Source organism: Falco biarmicus, chromosome Z (assembly GCF_023638135.1).
Source record: "Falco biarmicus isolate bFalBia1 chromosome Z, bFalBia1.pri, whole genome shotgun sequence".
NCBI classification, from domain to species: domain Eukaryota; kingdom Metazoa; phylum Chordata; class Aves; order Falconiformes; family Falconidae; genus Falco; species Falco biarmicus.
Genome location: NC_079311.1, coordinates 5766013 through 5785131, shown reverse-complemented (window position 1 = coordinate 5785131; position 19119 = coordinate 5766013). Strand labels below are relative to the sequence as shown.

The 19119-nt window shown below is 38.3% G+C and overlaps 1 protein-coding gene and 1 long non-coding RNA gene across 2 annotated transcripts in view; one reads left to right on the top strand and one right to left on the bottom strand.

Annotated features, from left to right (window-relative positions):
• ADGRV1 (adhesion G protein-coupled receptor V1) overlaps window positions 1-19119 on the bottom strand; it is a 291184-nt gene that overhangs the window by 97180 nt on the left and 174885 nt on the right.
• On the top strand, window positions 1911-18571 carry LOC130142740 (uncharacterized). Its single transcript, XR_008819490.1, has 4 exons — window positions 1911-2538; window positions 11825-11963; window positions 13911-14002; window positions 17461-18571. It is a non-coding gene; the product is annotated as an uncharacterized LOC130142740 (long non-coding RNA).

Here is a 19119-nt window from a genome sequence, read left to right as displayed (position 1 = left end):
GAACACTAAATTACTTCACTGGTCACTAAACTGTTTCAGAAATTACCATCATTCAGAGAGGGGTGCTTTATAACTGACAACATAAAAAAAACACATGTGGGTTTAGCTTGATTTCTGCCTTCAGTTAAGCCAGTGAACATATATATTAAAAGAGAAGTACCTTTTGAAGAGCAGCTCCAAAGTCTGACTGTATAATTTTGCATGCATTGTGTATCTTAGAGATATTTTTGTGTTTATGAATTATTTGCTTAAAATATGTTGATTATATGTCACTGTAAACCGGCACTTTAAGAAAAGCCAAAACAGCTAACTGAAATAAAGCCACTTGAAATACTGATGGTATATGTACAAGAGTGACCCATGGCGCTTTTGTGTAAAGATGTTTACACTTTATTAAGCAGCAGCAGAACTGGCAACCATTTCAAGTAGCGATTAGACATCAGCAACCATATGTTGTTCATTTGCGTCCCCCAGCTGAGCAAGACAGCCATTGATCTCATGCTGGGTTCAGTCCCTGCCCTCCTCACTTCCCCTCTTTAGGCTCAGGGACTTATTTTGCTTCCCTGAGCAAGGCAGCAGGCAACCTGAGGGTGTGGGGTGCAGGGCAGGAGGGGGTGAGGCACCGCAATGCTCACAGCTGGCAGAAGCTAGCCACTGGGGAAAGGCTGGGGCAACTCGCACCCTCCGCGGAACAAGCCTGACAAAAGCTTCCTCTAACAGTTTCTCCTCTCTTTCAATCATGCTGTCCCTAACAAAGAATGTGTTGAGTGATTCTCATTGAGAATTTATACTTGATTTTTATTAGACTTTTTCATATAAATAAGGAAAAATAAGGGCTAATAGGCCCTTATGAAGTCCAACCCATTTATTTTATATACAGATTCAGATCAATGTACCCGGCATAGTATCCTTTAAAGACAGTTCCTATTATCACCTCCATTTAGTTCAGGGACAAAGATGCACATTGCTTTGCCACTCTGAGTCCCACTGCAAGACCCTCGGTAACACAACACTTTTGCTATAATGACGCAAAAAGAAGTGGAAAAGAGCCTCTTTGTAAAACCAGCAAATATCTACAGACTCTTCCAGTTTTAAGTACCCAGAAACAGCTAAGGGCAGTCTGAACATGCCAATTTGGCAGGCCCAAACCAAGCTTTTCCAATAGATGTTGGTTTTCTACAGTAGGATCTGCCTCATAGTTTTCTATCTAGAAGCTCAGAAAATAACCCTGAGCAGAGCTGCCGTGACAGATTAATTGCCTCTAGAGGCTTCTCAAGTGGGATCTCTATGTGCTTAGGGGGTACATTGGGAAAAACTTTTAATAATGTGACTTTTTTCTTCCTCCATTTCTGGATATAGATTTTTCTTAAAGTTCAGGTGTAAGTTTCCAGCAGTTAGCACCCACAAATCTGACAGCATGACCATTTATTACCTCTAAACTGAATTTAGGACTCTCTCCAGGGTCAGTGATATGTGATGTTTGGTAAGTAAAAGTACTGCAAGGGAAGCATGCCTGTTAAATCCTGATGCTTTATGTAAACAGTTGGAAATGGACAATGCCCCATGCCTCTGGCTGATTCCCCCTGCCTGTCAGTGTTTAAGAGGCATTTGGACAATGCCCTTAAAAATATGCTTTAACTATTGGTCAGCCCTGAAGTGATCAGGCAGTTGGACTAGATGATCATTGTAGGTCCCTTCCAACTGGAACTATTCTATTTTTTCTACTCTGTTCTAAAAATAACCTAAAGTCCCTGCAGTCTAGATGCTGGCTGGAGTAATACACAGCCCTCTTTCTACCCACGTGCCTACGGGAGATTTCCCCCCCTGTAGGGATCACAACACGGGGAGGGTAGACTCACCATAAATTGGGGTCTGGATGCCATCAGGGTGTCTCCTTGGTTAATATCTTATATATGGTAGCAGAGGGTCTCCCATGCTTCCTTATATGGCTAGCCAACTGTGAAGGATAACTATTTGTTCTTAAAAACTAAATAAGCAAGATGTAATTACAGACACATTGTGTTTTCTGGCTTTACTATACTTCAGTAGCAAAACTCTGCCCGGAGGTTAGTCCCCTAACACTGGTCTGGAGATCATCTTGAGGGGTTTTTCTTTTTCTTCTTCAGTTAAAATGCACTACATGAAGCAAAGACCACAGTTTAAAACAGTTAAACTGTTAACAGTAACCTGAGTCATGTTTATAGAATTAGTGGCTGCGTAAGCAGCTCAAAAAGCAGGTACGCTAAAAATGTAACCTCTAGCTGAAGGCTGGTGATGGTAGATGGTTATACTTTTCCCCAGTACCTCTGTTGGTAGCCTGCATGCCATCTACACTCTCAAGAAAAAAGCAGAGGTTTACGTGCAGAAAGATCTTCACAGGACTGTGGGATCTCTCTTCGTTTACTGTTTAGAAGAGCTACTCTAAGATGAAGTCTGGTATGATATAAAAGAACATTTAATTCAAGTTTTGCCAGAAGCTTTTAACACATAAAGAGAAATTTGCTCAAAACAAACTGAGCATTCTTCAAGGGCTAACAGGTAAGTCCCCTAGTATTTCTATTATTTGTAACCTGTGGTATTAAAGAAATGCTGGCCTTATTTAAATATATGTGACAATTTTTGATTCAGATTCCCTCTAAATGTTAAAATACAGCCCAGAGAATGATGAGTTCAGTGATCAATATAATCTATTGTGATACAGGTATCTTTAACTGCTGCTTTCTCTGCGCAAAGGGCTTCATAATTACAGAGCAGAAGAAGGTTTCCCCCTCTAACAAAAACAGAACGCACAACCTGTGGATTTTGTTGTGCGAATGGAAAGATTGAAGTTTGAACCCACAATAATCAATGTGAATTAGTAAACAGCATAGGCTATAACAAGCAGTAAAGATTTAAGATGATTCCACTTGAAGACAGGACTTTTCAGACGCCTGTAATAAAACCATCATGAGCATGCCAGCTGACATAGGTTATTAAACAGCATTAAATAATCTTTTAGTAGTTGTAGTTTATCTGTTCTGTACAGACCTACCTGATCTGTAAACAAGTGGGGGAAGGAACTGGGTCACTAGCGCTCTGAGCAATAACTTAGATTAAAAACAGACAAAGAAAAATATATTAAATATGCCAAAAAGATAAGGATCCTAGAACTGTGACTAACCTAAAGCAATAACATAGATTAGGTATTAAGTACAACTTTTAGTACGCAAACAGTATTGTAAAAATAAGTTCCGGAGTGTGGTTCAAGTATTTATAGATTTTAGTTATATCCTGCTGCCACGGACTTTGTTCAGGGGTACAAACTGAACTGCTTTCTCAAACACAGAAACCTCCTTATCTAGCTAGAATCTCTGCTCAGTTGTTCCGCCAACATATGAAAATGAACTGCAGACGAAGTCTTTTATTCCTAAAATAACTGTTATTCTAACTGTCTTCACACAAAAATAACTTAAATAAACTGATATTTATTCTGGAATAGAGCATCTGCATATGAAAATAGCCTGAAAAATTACTCTGTAATGCCTCCTTCACTTTTTTGATACTTGGTGACTAGAAGCTGTGGTGAGCACTAAAGAATATAATGTTTTCTGTAACAGTTTCATATAATTTCTGACATATAATGAGAATGCAGAACACATTAACTTCGTCTCAAGTAAGTGGGTTTGCAGATAGTAGTCAAAAAACAGGCTTAGCAAAATTTCTAAAAATACAAAGTGATTCAAGCTTAATTCTTTAAAAGGACCTCTCAGATGTTGTTAAAGAGGCTTGTATTAAAACAGTAATGTAGACATAGGGGTTTGTATTTAAAAAAATAACTAAACACTATCTGTATTTTCTCTAGTAAATTAGTTCCCTGTGCCCAAGGCTGGGTTATGTAGGTTCATATGGTCTAATTCCTGTTTCTTGACGAGAATCTCCCACCAAATGCTAAAGGAATTTGAGCACACAGTTGTATACTGTCATAGTGTCAGATGCTTTTTGCATGTTTCTTAATTACTTACAATTTGAAAGATTAGTTTTGTAAACTAGTACCAGGGGGCCCTAGGAATAAAGTACATAAATATATTCCATACTTTGGGCACCAGTTCGATCATACTTGTACTTATCACACTTATTAGCTTCAAATGTCTGATATATATTCATGGAACATTAAAACCAGTTTGTTAAGCTGAGAATGGCTATCCCCTTATTCAAAGTAGAATAGAAAGGTTCTCTTTCCGTTTTAAACTCACCTGCTATATTTTCCATCAATACATAAAATTATTTACGTCGTTTATGAAAAAGGTGGGGAAAAATGGGATGTGAGACAGTCTTTTCATTTTACAACACTTCAAATATTTCAAAACCGATCTCTACTTCAAAAATCTTCAAGCTGTGTATAGGAATTAAAGAGGTACTTAATTTGTCATACCCAAAGCACAGCCAATAGCCAGTGAATTGGACTCATCACATCCAGACACAGTGAATTTTAAGCGCTGTAGATGTTCCAAAGCTACAATAGGTAAAACAAGTTGTAGCTTTCAAATGCTGTGATTACAAAGGTGTAGCAGTGTCCTTGTGTTCTCTTATTTATACATTCTCTAGCTAATTCTTTCTAACAGTTTTAATGTTATTTTAATAGTTTTTGGTATTGCTATGCATAATGATCACAGGGTTGACTGGTGACTCATATCCCTCTTGAGAGAAGCTCCAGGCCACAAGCTTGCCTCTCACTTTGTATGGATCCCCTCAGTCCAAAAGTCTCTAAACTGCATCCCTGGGCTTTTACTGAAAACAGAAAAAATATCCAAAATAGCCCTGCTCTATCATACTTGAAAAGGAACAGAAATGCACTCACTAGTAACTCATTTTCATGGAATCTATGGGCTGGACTGGATTTGCAATCCAGTAAAGTAAGCCAGAAAGACAAGAAACAACTCACAGACTCCTGGTTTCATGAGACACAAGTAAACATTCCAGGAGGACGACATCCAATGTCCTGGGGTAGATGGGGAGAGTACAGAGGCAGGGGACTGACTCTTGTCATCCACCAAAAACTGCATTTTAGGTTGGGACATGATAATGCATTTCTGCATCTGGCCCTTTCCTCTGAAGGTGACACATATACTTCAAGCTACTTGTAAAGCCTTCTCCTCGATTGAAATACTGTGTTTTCCTTCCCATGATGATGATGATGTAGAGGCAATGACTTAAGGCAAGTCTCATACCAGATTTAAGGTCAGACTGGCAAATTTATTCCCACAGGATTAGAGTCAGTCATGCAGATGTGGAACAGGCCACACACAACAAAGGGTCTGAAAGTAAAATAGTACTTTGTACATAGTACATAGTAAAAATTACTTCCTGGGTAGAAGTGCCCAGTTAAAAAAAGAAGGCTTACAGTAGCTGCAAGAAATAAACAGAAGAACTTGGAGAAATAAAAGAATCCAGTTTAGGGTTTAGCCTAAATCTGGCAGGGAACATACAGAACAGGCCCTGCACTAAAGGAAATCTTCAGGGTTCAGACAGGAACATTGGGTTTAGAGTATATCTTACTAAAGCAAAAAGGCCTTTCTGTGCCTGGACTGCAAAGAGGCGTGGGACAGACTAACAAGTCTGAATCAGTTCTGCAAATCCCTAAGGAAAAAAGGCAACTGGAAAAAGAGCCAGAACCTATGGCTTCACAGCATGAATTTCTCAAAGCCTCATCTTGGTATGAACGAGGCAGCTCACGGCTACCAGGGAACTTCCAAGTTCTCACCTGAATGAGGAAAAAACCCTATTGCATCAGAGTAAAGCTGAAGTTGTTGTTTGGTCTATTTCTACATCCTGAAGTTGTAGGAATGTATTTTAAAATGAAAGTTCGGACTCCAGAGTATAGTTCTGTCATAAGCCATTTCCAAATTGCATGACTTTATATTGCAAAGATTCACCCTCGGGGGCGGGCTGGTAAAAATGGATCTGCACAGGTTTCCTAGCAGTGCCAATCCAAATGGCTGGGCTAATAAGACCACCTAGAGCGAGATCATTATTTGTATCAGCTGTAAGCAGCTTCAAGATTCTTATGATTGCTGGGCATCAGTAGGGAGGCTCTAGTTATGGTTGCTACTTGATTGAAGAGATCTGACAGTGCATGTGAGAGAGGCTGCACTGGACAGCCAGGACAACCTTAGGGAAACCAGGATTGTGTTAACATCCAGCAGAATTTGAACCCAATTTTTTTTTTTTTTTTGTAATTAACGTGCCTCTGAGGCTAAGCTGTTATGCAATAAATTTTGTTAAATAAATATAATAAATTGTTTCTGTTTTCTTCAGTATTACTTGTTATTCAAAAAGATTAACTTCTGGCCTTGGTGCAGATTCCACTTATTGTGGCAACAGGAAGGAAAAACCTACTGAAGGAAAGGGGGAATAAGGCAGATAATAATTACAAGATGGAGAGTGAATAAGACTCCTCATCTCCCATTTTTGTTTCATTTTTTTCCACATAAAGGCTTAACACCGAGCAACTTCTGTCAGACAGCCATGAGATGCCTCGCCCAGCAAGCGCCTCCACCCCCAACACCTCCTCTCCAGGAGTTTTGCTCCCAGCCACAGCAGCACTGCTTCAGTTCTCAGCAGCTCCTCTGATTATCTGATAGCTGCCAGATACTGCAGAACACCTTTGGATAAGAAGGTCACTACCAAAGGCTTAACAACTGCCTTTTTTAGTGCAAATACTTTAAATTGTTTTATTTTAGTTCTAATGTTACTTATAAATTCTTACGACTTTAGTAGTGAAGAACCACTACCCCCCCCAAGACACTTATGTTTAATCCACTGAATCTGCATTTAGTACTTCTAATTACATGATCCACTAACCCTACCTTGTAAGAAAAACAAAGCCCGTTCCCAACTGGGCAGTAACTTTTGAACCATCTTCTGTTTCATTGTGTCGGAGTGAAACCAGAAAAAGTTACTGGAAAAAATTTGAGTTAATTTCCAAACTAACCTCCTTGCACAAAATTTGCTTTTAGACAAGAAAGTATTTCACAGGTGATTAAGATGCTATGGAATTTTTAAGTTCAAAAATAATGTTGTCTACTTAGTTGTCTTTACTTACTACTCTAGAAGGTAGTTCTAGAGCAGTAAAAAAAACTTGTCACATACAATCACCATGCCTTTTTTTTTTTTTTAATAGTAAAACTGATATCCAGACCATTCTATGTACCACTAGTTGACCGACAAAAGAGGCTGCAAGAACAGAAAATGTTCTATGATTTTGCAGGATATACACTGTCTAATGCAGTGCAATGGAGAATTCTCTTTACATGATAACTTGGATACAGCATTCAAAATGAGAGGAATAAATATCCATGGCTTAGTATTTTTTTCTGGGAGTTTTTAAACACTGAATATGCTCCTGCCAATCATAGCACAGAGACCAATCTTGTCCTGGTAGGACAGAGTCAAACAACTTCAGATGTACATTATTTAAAAAGAGCTGTTTGTGAGCTGATAGCTGCCTAGCCCAGTTTACATTCCATCCCTGAGGTGACTGCAGCTCCTCTGCAGCTCTGTCGCTGTAAAACTGAGAGCTGTTTACATTTAGCAGGCCTAAAACAATGAATATTTCTCACGGATGTTTGGTAATTCTGCAGGCAAAAAGAGCAGAGACAGAAAACAGAGTTCTGAAAACCAGCTTGGTGGAGTGCAAGCTTAAATCTCATGCTCAAGGAAAACAGGCTGAGCAGAATGGCTTTGTGTATGGATGCTTATATAAGGAAGCAAATACCTTCTCTGCTTAACTGATAGTTCTAAAGCAATTAATCACCAATTTACTTTCAAGATGGAACAAAAGCACTTTTTCTACAGCCCCTTTTTTTTCTAGGGACATGGTATTATCTTCCTTACCCTTGATTGCAATACAAGCCAGACACAAAGAATGTTTTTCTTAAACAGTCACACATCTCCAACCTGTCTCCTTTTAGAGATTGTTTCTGTATTTAGTCTCAACATTTCACTTGTTCCTATCAACAAGGATGTTAACAACAGGGATGTTTTTGCTGTGACCAGGTGTTTCAAGGCCTTCCTATGCTCAACTATACTAATAATAGCAAATGCCCTCCTCAGACCCCTCCCATGTGATAAATTAATCAACACCAGAAGTTCAAATGTGAATAAAGTGGCTTATGCACATTAATTTATTAACCAAGATTACCTCATCACCATGTTTTACTTTTCTGTTTCTTCTTAATATGTTCATGTAGTCAATTGCTATCACTGAAATATCATCTGAACTCAAAACTTGCATTGATTCTGTGCCACCTACATACTGCATTTGGGGATGTGCTTGCATTTGCTTCTTGACAGCAAAGAAAATCGGATTTTGTCATTTCAAGGAAAACAACGTAATTTCCTTAGTTCACCTCCTCTGTGCCAGCACCTTCCCGTGCTCTCCCTCTCTGCACCTCCCCATTCTGCTGCCCACCTCCAAAGGCTATGCCTGCAAAATTGTGTCCCCAGGCCCCCTGGCACAGCAAGGACAGACCTTCTGCCATGCACGACCATTACCCATGTTGCATAAGATCAGTTTTAATTTGTATTGTATCTTGCTCACAGATGTGATTTCATCTGTCTTATGCTTTCAGTCAGCTGAATATGAGCTCGCCCCAGATCAAAAGCTGTATAGTTTGGCTAACATTGTGTAGTACTTGAGAAAGTTAAGTCTTGCTGAGAGGCTGAGTCCCACATTAGTTTGAACACAAAGCAACTCTAACTGCAGCTGAACGTTTTTTGTTCAGGGCTGGCCTCAGTCCAGCTTGAAGCATGAGAAGTGTACGTTTATGTCTGCCAGGAAAGGACTACGCAGGCATATTCTTGACCTCCAAGGCCTGAAGAATAAAATGTCACTGTATAAGATTAGGGTCACAGGCATGGGTTTTTGGTTTTTTTTTGCATTGCACAGCCTCTTGGATGGAAATTCAGGGAAAAGCATTAGGCAAGAAAGAAGGTCCCTCTCAAAATCTCCCAGCAATTGCAGGCTGCCACTATGGCCCCTTTGGGTCACTGGCAACTTACAAAATTTGCAGTGAAGCAAAGACATTCAGTGACATAGTAAATTTGTGTAAACCATCTAATGAGCAAAAAAATGCAAAAGTCTGAGGACACCATCCCCTTCTTCAGTTCTTCATCACTAAAAATGTTTGCATATTAGACCTACCTAGTTTCTCCAACTGTATTAGTTGGTGTAATAAAAGATATCTAATCCTAAAAATTTTGCTGTGAGCAAACTGCAGCTACAGCAGTATTACTACATGAATCATGCTATGATTTAGCGTATCCTTATGAACATCTATATCTCTGCTTTTCATTTGACTGGATGTAAGTGTACAGCAAGAGAATACAGAATCTGGCAAATAGATTAAAACCTCAGGTGTACAGTTTATGCCAGGCTGAACCTTTCCTACACAGACCCAGTAGCCTGACTGCAGATTTTCCTCTGCTTTCCTAATTTGCACATAGCCAGCAACCAAGCTCAGAATCTTACTTGAAAGCAAAATGAATGGAATTGAAAAACAGAAGTTCTACCTTTCACTCCATGTGATTAGTCATTTTAATCTTTTTTATTACAAAGTAGTAATTAATACTAAAAAAAAAAAAAAAAACCAAAACCCCAAAACCTATGTTTTACAGCGGTTTTGTGTCTGCAGTGCAAATTTTGTACCTAAGGGTACAAAAATTAGTATCCGTACAGAACAAACAAGCCCAAAATTTTGTGAATACTTTTTTCTCTCCAGTCTCAATCCTGTTTACTTAATACTTTGCTTTCTGGTTTCTGTAGCATATTGCTACTATTGTGAATGCTCAAAATACAGCATTAATTCAAAACGGTTTAGAGACTGTAATATAGGATTCCCTCTCACTCCCTCCTTAGGTAAATTAATTGTAAAGAAAGTCCACACAGAATAGGTACAAAACCCCCACATGAATGAATTTTAAGAAAAGTCAGTCTTTTGAGCATTCCTGCTGGCCCGTGGGTAAAGACTGCCTCTCAGTGGGCATATCTGTTCAGCCTGAAAGTGAAAGTCATCTAATTAAGTGGAAATCCCCCATCATCATATGTGTTTTACTGTTTTTTTCACTGTCTAAATTGAACACATGTGAAAGGAGATTGTCATCAAGCACTTCCCAAGAAATGCAGCAAGTTGTACGGTTTACTATACTTTTGCATATTATCGTCACTGGAATTCCTATACTGAAAATAAGGGAGGCCTTTCTGGGAATAGAAAGGACTTTTTGTTCAGCTGCACACATTAAAAGTTCTTCATATTAAAATTTACTTTGGCTAATTTATAACTGATGTTCTCTCTCTCTCCCCTGCCCCCACACGCCGCACCACCACCACCCCCCGCAAAAAAAAAAAAAGAAAAAAAAAAGATGGATGTCAACAGAGGTCTTGATAAAGGTCCTATACTTATCATTTTACCAGGAGCATCAACTCCTTGTCCTGTAACCAAGACCATGGGTAAACAGCACTGCTCTGCTCTCGAAATCCCTAACTTGCACCAAATCTCTTTAAAACAGAATTCAGGAACATTTGCTTTGTCCAGAAAGTAGAAAACTAAAATTCAAAAAATTCCACCCCTCAGGATTTGATATATAAATGAAAAACACAAGGCAATCACTTCTCTAATACTCTGATGGTAATGAGTATGTGAAAACAAAAGACAATTCTGAAGAGATTATTATTCTGAGCAAGCTAAAGACCAAGCAACTGTTTTTACCTTTGATAGCATACTGTGCTATTTGACAGAGCAATATATGTTATTTCCTGTTGAAGTAAGCAGTCAACAGTTAATGCCATAAAACTGAGATGGAAATTAGTATGCTTTTATAAATACATTGGCATTTGTCCTGTGTTCATTTTGTCTCTGAATTATGATTTTTGTTTATCGTGTTTTTCTTACACTAATGTCTATCTCTGCTCCAATAATGCAGAGACTTGCAGACTTTCATTATGTTATCTTCAATCTCATAAACCATCTTACTCTCAGTAGGCAATTTTGCAAATATCTACCTTCATTCAAAGTGGCTTTTGTTTTTCATTATATTTAAACAACACTGCAGAACACACCAAACAAAACCAATACTGCTGTTTGCTTTGGGCTCTGACTAAATGATGCAGGGAGAGATGGTTGGCACAGAGGTGGGAGAGGGGAAGAGACATTAAGAAAAAGGTTAAGGGTGAAATAAAGTTGCAGAGGATCAGAGGAATGTTAAATTAAGAGTCTGCAATACAGCATTTTTAGAAAGTTTGAATCTGAGAAGAAAAGTCACGGTTTACACTCCTCAGGAAGATAAAATCCTTGAAGCCCCCCTGTTTTCTTGAAAACCAGCTCTTTCTAGGCTCAAGTCTTGTGACTGCAAGACATGTCTTTGAAATGGAGGCTGCTTGTATTCTTTGTACAGGATGGACATAACCAGTTTATGAACTGGCATATCCCAGGAGGTTAGCAAGCCAGAATACTTGGAAGAAGAACATATTTTTAGCATATACTCACATTAAGACATTGCTGCACAGTGCAATCTCAAGCTCTATGCTCCAAGAGCAATCAAACAGGTTTCCATTTCTTCTGTTCTTCTGAAACCTCTTTCCTCTAGGCCTGAACTGACTCTAACAAAGGAATTCAGTCAGACGAGTGAGCCATGAGTCACAGGGGAAGCTGACTTGAAAATGAGTATTCTCTGGCTTCCCCTTTTCTCTCCCTTTTCACACCACCTTCCCTGACTTAAAGTTCTTGATTTCTTTTCTTCCTGATATCCAGCCTAACAACCAAAACATTTCATTTAAAATTATCTTTAGGAATGGAAGAAAAATACATGGAAGAATAAAACCACCACCTGGAAATACAGGAAGAGGCTACAAAGAAAGAAGCCAGAAGTCACTTCAGATGACGCAGAGGATTAATATTATTCATGCTTGAAGGAACCACACAAAAAAGGTTACTCAGCCCTTAAAAGCTATGACAATACTCAGAAGCAGTACCATTGCATGCAACAAGTTAGCATTTGAGTTGTGACAGTTACTTTCCATGTCTAAATCAACCTAGTCTGTTGTTAAATTGACTGTCCTCCAAGAGGATAAGCTTGTTTGCAACGTGACAGGGTGTTCAAAACTCTGCTGCAGCTCAGTTAAAACATGGCACATTCCCTCTTCCCTCAAAACCATTATTAATTAATTATTAGTTGAGTGATAATCGTTAAAGTTTTAACTCCCAATATGTTTTTCTACTTTGACAGAATAACGTTGCAGGACAGCTTAAGTCACAACATTGCCATGCTGATCGCAGCAGTGAGGCTGCACTTGGCACCTATGCTCACCAGAGACATGCCAGTCTTTGTACGTAGAGGCTCGACAGTATTTTTGTTTGGGAATGTTCAGTGCTTTCCATGGGAATGAACTGCCAAGTATCAGCCAAATTAAAAAATTCTACACTTGTCTTAAAATATTTCTGCTAGATAATCAGACAGCTGTGTAATGAAATGTATTTTAAACCAGGTATAGAAGCAATATTATTAGATTTATTCAGCCACTACGTTTAGATGTTTTTCACATTATTCACATCATTGCAGAGAATTAATTCACAGCTGCAGTCTGGTATGTCAGTTTTGAGATGCTGTAATAAATGTGTTACAAGTGCCACCATACAAATACCTTACATGCTTTTAATGAAAACTTTTATTTTCTTTCCTTTTCAGTTTTAATATCCTTTTATGTGTGATTTAAAGTAAGGAAAAGTTGCATAGAGCTATTACAAAGGACTTTGGTACCGTTTGCAAGCAGAAGGTGGAAGTAACAAGATTACTGACTGCTGGGAGACAGCACTTTTCAAAAGAGTGGGCACTGGGTCTCAGTAGGTGGTGCTGTGGGTAGAAAATACTACTCCAGCTGTCAGCAACAGACACGAATTAATTCAGCTAAAAAGAGATTCAAGAATAAAGTTTATAAGTAATTGGTATAAATTCAAATATCTGAAGTATATATGCAGGAGGGAGGAGAAGAAAAAGTATGTGTTCCACTGCATTATCTTCCATTTCTCTCAATGATGAAACTGAAATGAATGCTGCATTAAAAAAAAATAAAATATCATGGAGATATTAGCGCTGACAATTTCAGTATTAGATGGCTAATATATAACCTTATGCAAGCGTGACTTTCGAAGCAATTGCTCCTACCAGTACAACGTATTGTTAAAGACAGACAAAACTTGGGTTTTTTCTGCCTGAAGATGCAGGCTTTGTGGTCAAAGAAAACCTCCCTCCCTGGGTACACAGGCATGTTTTCCTAATGTGCACTGAACACAGGTATCAAATTAGAAGTGAAATGATAAGAGCAAATGGTGTCATCAGTGCCAGATGAGTTTATCCCACCCACAATTTCAGTTATGCGTGAAATTCTTAAATTCCAGAGAAGATTTGCATAAAGTATGATTAGTTTATAAACACACTGTTGACTTTGAATATGGCTTTTGCTTATAGATCTACAAAATATAACTCATAGGTCCACTGCCTCTAACACAAGCCAATATAAACATTAGATTCCTGACCAGTGCTTCCTACTGCAGGGATGAAACAGTCACCACTCACTGAAGAACAGAGAGTTGTTTGGTGTGACAGTGAGCACAATCTACTCAGTTTTAACCTCTGTGGTGCTGTGTGACCTGCAAATAAGTCTTAAATAGTCAATGTTCAACAAAACTCCATTTTGTCCCTGCCCTCATCCTAGTAAATTATAATTGTTCTTTTATTTAAGGACGAGAAAAGTGGAAGTGCTCCTCCTGAATCCAGCATAAGCTAAACATTCACAGTTTCTAATAGTTACATATGAAGTTCCTATGGAGAAATGTTTTTCAGGGTAATCTGAAAACTATTTTCATAATTTTGTACAGTCTCATATTGGCATTTAATCTGTCTGGAGACAGAAGACTATGGCTGTTCCACTCATGAACTACCTCAGGTCATCGCTGAAGCTGAACATATGGTTAGTTCTTAAGATAAATAAATTTACTGAAGTAGTTTGTATTTGGGGGGAGTTTTTTTCATTCCAGTGTACATAACAGAAAAACAAGAGGCTATCTGCAAAATTCTGTTTGTGCAAGAGGCTATCTGCAAAATTCTGTTTGTGAACATAAAATAATGCTCCTAAAAATAATTTCCTCCTCTCCCTTTTGCCCCCTGATCCTTCTCTGGATAACGGCAAAGCTACCAACGGAACTACTGGAATCGATCTCCCCTCCTTCTGTTCCATCTGATAAGAAAAAGGAAAAGTCTCCTTTCCTGTGGAAAAAGGATTAAAGCTTCTGGCTCCAGTATAATTTACATCTCCCTAAGGTGTTCAGCTACTGTCCTCACTCCTTTGTAAATTTACACATTGAAGCAAGAGGACATGTTTCTATGTAAGCACTGCAAGGGCCACTATAGGAAAAGCCTTTCTGACTTTATGGTTTCACCCCCTTACTCAAGGGAGAGATTTTTCAAGAAAATAATTAATTGTTTGAGTGCAGATTAATGGCATTGTTAATTTATAGAAAGGCATCATCAATAGTTTAAGAACTTTTTACTTACCCTGGTCAATCAGTAACAGATAAAGCACATTATGAGGGGGAACTGTGTAAGTGATTAATTCCAAATCTCACATAAACTTCTAAGTAGCACATGGAAAATTACAAGGTGTCTGCCCTGCGGTAAGAACTTAGCATCCTATCTACCATGGAAAAATCTAGGAAAATGGACAAGGAAATGAGAGAGGACTCTGCAGACACGCAGAATGTTTAACACTTTCAAGTAAACTGTTTTAAGAAACATAAAAAAAATAATAATAAGCATATTTACATTTACCTATATTAAATTTAAAAGTGGGTGCTATTATTGAAGGAACTTTGTTTAAACATTAACATCTTAACCTAACAATGAATATATAACATGATCAAGAAGAATACTGCTTACTCAAATACCAGCCCCAAACAACCCTTCACAGACTTGAATTTCAGCAAGTTACTCTCAGGCAGTGGAACTGCTTTAACAGAAAATTCAACAGAGCATTTCAGCTGTTGTCAATGGGAAGCTCTTAGAGATTAAGGTAGAAATGCCTCCTCAGAGTGGAATCTTTCAAAGAAAATTCTAATAGCTAGAGGACTAAGTTTCTGGAAAAGCAACTCAGAACGCAGGATAGATCTTAACTTTGGTTAGCATCTCAAAGACCTCATCAATCAAAGGATAATAGGATAACCAAAGGATTATAGAACGGTTAGACAAGATTTAGATTTTTTTTCACTCAGAATATGCTTATGTTTTGATTCTTTTCACATTGGAGTAAACAGAGCACTGGACTGGGACTGAAGGGCCCTAATTTTGGATCCTGACTCTGCCCCATCCTAACGTACTCACAGAGAAGTAAGGACGCTTCTCTTCTCTCACTTTCTCTATCTACAACACAGAGATTTCAAATATTTTTTTAAGCACTTTGCGACAGGCTGTGAAAAAATGACACATAAGTATTACATGCTGTTGCAATGCTTATTTTTAAAACCATCTGTCACTAGAAAGAATAAAAGAGAAGTTGTCATGCTTGAACCATGCAGCTGCATTTCAGACCTCTACTGACCTAAGGCTACAAAGATTAATAAGTAATACCATAATTATGAATGGTGGTTAAACAGCAATCTAGATTCCAAAGCCAAAATATACAGTTCTCTTTCATGTATATAAACTTGCCCCAAATTAAACAAACTAGCTTCAAAGGTCTACAAGACCAGAACTGAACTCTGCTACCTTTGCAGGCCACTTTATTTGAGAACACTGTCCTTGATGTGTTAAAGTTCACTGGGCTACATTCACACTGTTTGTTATTAAACATTAAATCTGATTCTGTGTAAAAAAATATTCTTTTTCTGGAATGTTACAACCTGTGCCAGAAGCTTACAATTTACAGCTCTACTGACACCATTTGAAACATCAGCCTATAAAAAGACTTAGAGTAGTATTTTCTAGCGGTGTTTTCACTTGTGTTTTCCCTACCATAGCAATCAGAAGACATCAAGGCCCTTCCACACTGGGATGTTTTCATCTGCCAGGCTCAGTTTCATCATATTATTTGACTCAGGAGACACCCAGCTGGCAGAAACTTTTTATGCCAACACGTATGATCTTTTTTTTTTTTTTTTGCCTAGAGGAGTTTTGACTATCTTTCCTATAGTCCCCTAGGCATCACTGCAAAAAGTCTATATATATACCACAGCAATATCAACAAAAAGGTATTAATGTCATGAGTCATGTCCACTATGAGAGAATAATGTTAAATTGCGGCAGAGGCTTTACTTGCGGAAGCTTTACTTGTGGAAGCTTTACTTGTGGAAGCTTTACTTGTGGAAGCTTTACTTGCGGAAGCTTTACTTGTGGAAGCTTTACTTGTGGAAGCCTTACTTGTGGAAGATGTGTTGTATGAACTTCATCCCAGGACTTCCTAGTACACCTCTAGAACTACTCATTACAGCATTCTCAGTTCACACATTTTGAAGCTGCAAGGTATACAGTAGAGTAGGGATTGATAGGGGCAGCAGAAGGAACGGTAAAACACTACGAGAGGATCTTGGAGAGAAGGTAGAGAAGTGACCCGTTTTGGTGGTCAGAGTGTTGTTAGCATTGGTGTCCCTACCTTATGGGTTCCCCTTGCTGAGCAGTATCAGCAGCCTGAAAGGCTCAAGCATGGTTGTCTTGTGTCGTTGCTGTTTGGCTCTCTACAACTCTGTAGAGTAAGGATGTTGGAATATTCTTTACTTTTCTTTTGCTATCATGAGAAAAGTACCTTAACAAACCACAATATACATGATCTGTTAGTACATGATCTAAGTGCAATAGGTAAATATTTGAGAACTTTCTATAAAGATACTTCCTATACAGTTTGCCAACTCTGCATTTCCAATGGCTGGTCTGGATCAATATACCGAGTTCCATGCATCAGAAACTTAGACTGAAATTAAAATTTTGAGCACAGTATTTCTATTTTGGTGTAACATCACCTGCCAATGAGAAAATTATTAACTAAAATTCTTCCAGAGAGTCCTGTTGTTAACCTAGAAATTTCTCGTGGAGGAAATTAAGTTAAGCTGATGTTATTCTGCAGAATGATTATTCAAGGGCAACACAGCGGTTGTGTTAGATATCTGACATGGAAGCTGTTGTGCCCTAATGGCCATTTATGTGGGTGAATCATATTGAGCAGACAGATTCTAATTATTCAACAAGACCAGAAAAGGCAAGTGAGCAGGAGATTCTTCCTTTAAAAATCTATGGTACTGTATTTTGGGTTGAGGGGCCAGAATGTATCTAAGTAAAACTTGATTCATTATCTAGTTATGTTCTTTATTACTAAGCCAAAGATACTAACTGCTGCCTACTGCTTCCCCCCATGTTTTGATAATTCCTCTCTTTCTCTAGCAGGTTGACTCACAGAAAGATGTCCTCTTCCAAGAAAACACTGACATACTGTATCTTCACCTGACTTGGAATCTCTGTTTTTCCATTGCTACGAATCTCTATTTCGCTGCTTTTAAATCTCTGGTTTCACTGTGATTTTCTATGGTTTCACCAAACCTGAATAAATGTGTAACACAAGCAAACTTTATTTCCCTGGTATAGATAGAGTTTATACATAACAGAAATGTCAATGCATAGCGGAGACACATCCTTCTTTCTACTGGTGTTTCATAGTTCTAACATTGTGAGCAACCATCAGATTTGTAATCTCTTCTAAAATGATGTAAGCTTTTCGAGCATGATCACAAATTCATTGAAAAATGAGGTCTGTTAAGAATCAAAATACTTCATCCTTTTCAATTACCCTGGTAAATGAAAAAAAAAAAAATTCAAAATCCCTCCCATTTCTGCTTGTTTGTGTGATTAAAGCAGGAAAGTACAATTTACTTCTTATTTAAAGTTTCCCTTTATATTTCTTTCTTAATATTACATTTGGGAACATAAGCCAGGATCACACAGGAGATACCCATAAAGCAGCACCTCTCAGCTGCACAGGAAGGATTGATGGCATACTTGCCAAAGAAGCCAAAATGGGATTCTGTATGTTCTTTGTGAACAAGATTTCCTACATTTCTCCTGACTTCCAACAGAAACAGTTACTATTTGGTATTTGGAATTTGTAAAAAAAAAAAACAACAACACCCTTGATGATACTTATACAAAGCCAAGGAAAAATATCATCGTGGGCATACTTTGCCATCAAACGTGATACTCCCAGGTGTTTAGTAAACCATTATTATTCTACACTGTTTCTATTTCCCGGGAAACAAAGTAAGAACAAACGCAAAGTAGACCTCATCATGAACTCTGGAAAGATAGAAAGGTGACTTGCCTACACGCCCAACACGTGACTGCTGAATGAGGATGCTTGGGTCTGGAAATGCTGGTACATAGCTGTATTTACTGAGAATGGAAAAAAGTTATTAAAGCCAACACACAACTTCCAACCTCTCTGCCTGTGAATGATTATCTAAGATGCTCTTTTTAATTACTTTTTTTTCCTTTTGAAAACTGAACTATTCCTGGCTACAAAACTTACTCCATGCTCCATTTTTATCTCTCTCTGGAGTGTTTGCAATGAAAGTATGACAAAAAGGTTAGCCTCTGAACTGCCTGTTTGTTTGACCCACTCTAGGATTAGGTAACTCCTTTCCTAAGGAGTGAAAGCACTACTGTTGTGCAAAAGGATAGTGTCCTGATAGTACTTTGTTTTGTTGATGAAAAGGCCCAGTAACAGGCATACATCATACTCTCAAAAGCACTACATTTTATATAAATAAATAAAGACCACACTTGGTAACACTGGCAGCCTGAACACACTTGTGTTTTGTTTGCAGATCCCTGCTTGTACCTGCCCAAACATGGGCAAATTTCTGACTGACTCTTTCTATTTGATCCGTTTATCTAAGACACTGGACTTAGACCTATTAAGGTTCATCAAAAGCACCAGGGACCAAAAGTTCATCAAAAGCACTAGCATGGCAAGAACAACATAACCAGAAATATTTGACAATACTTGACAAAAGGGGTTGGACAGACAACATTCAGTCTACTACACAGACT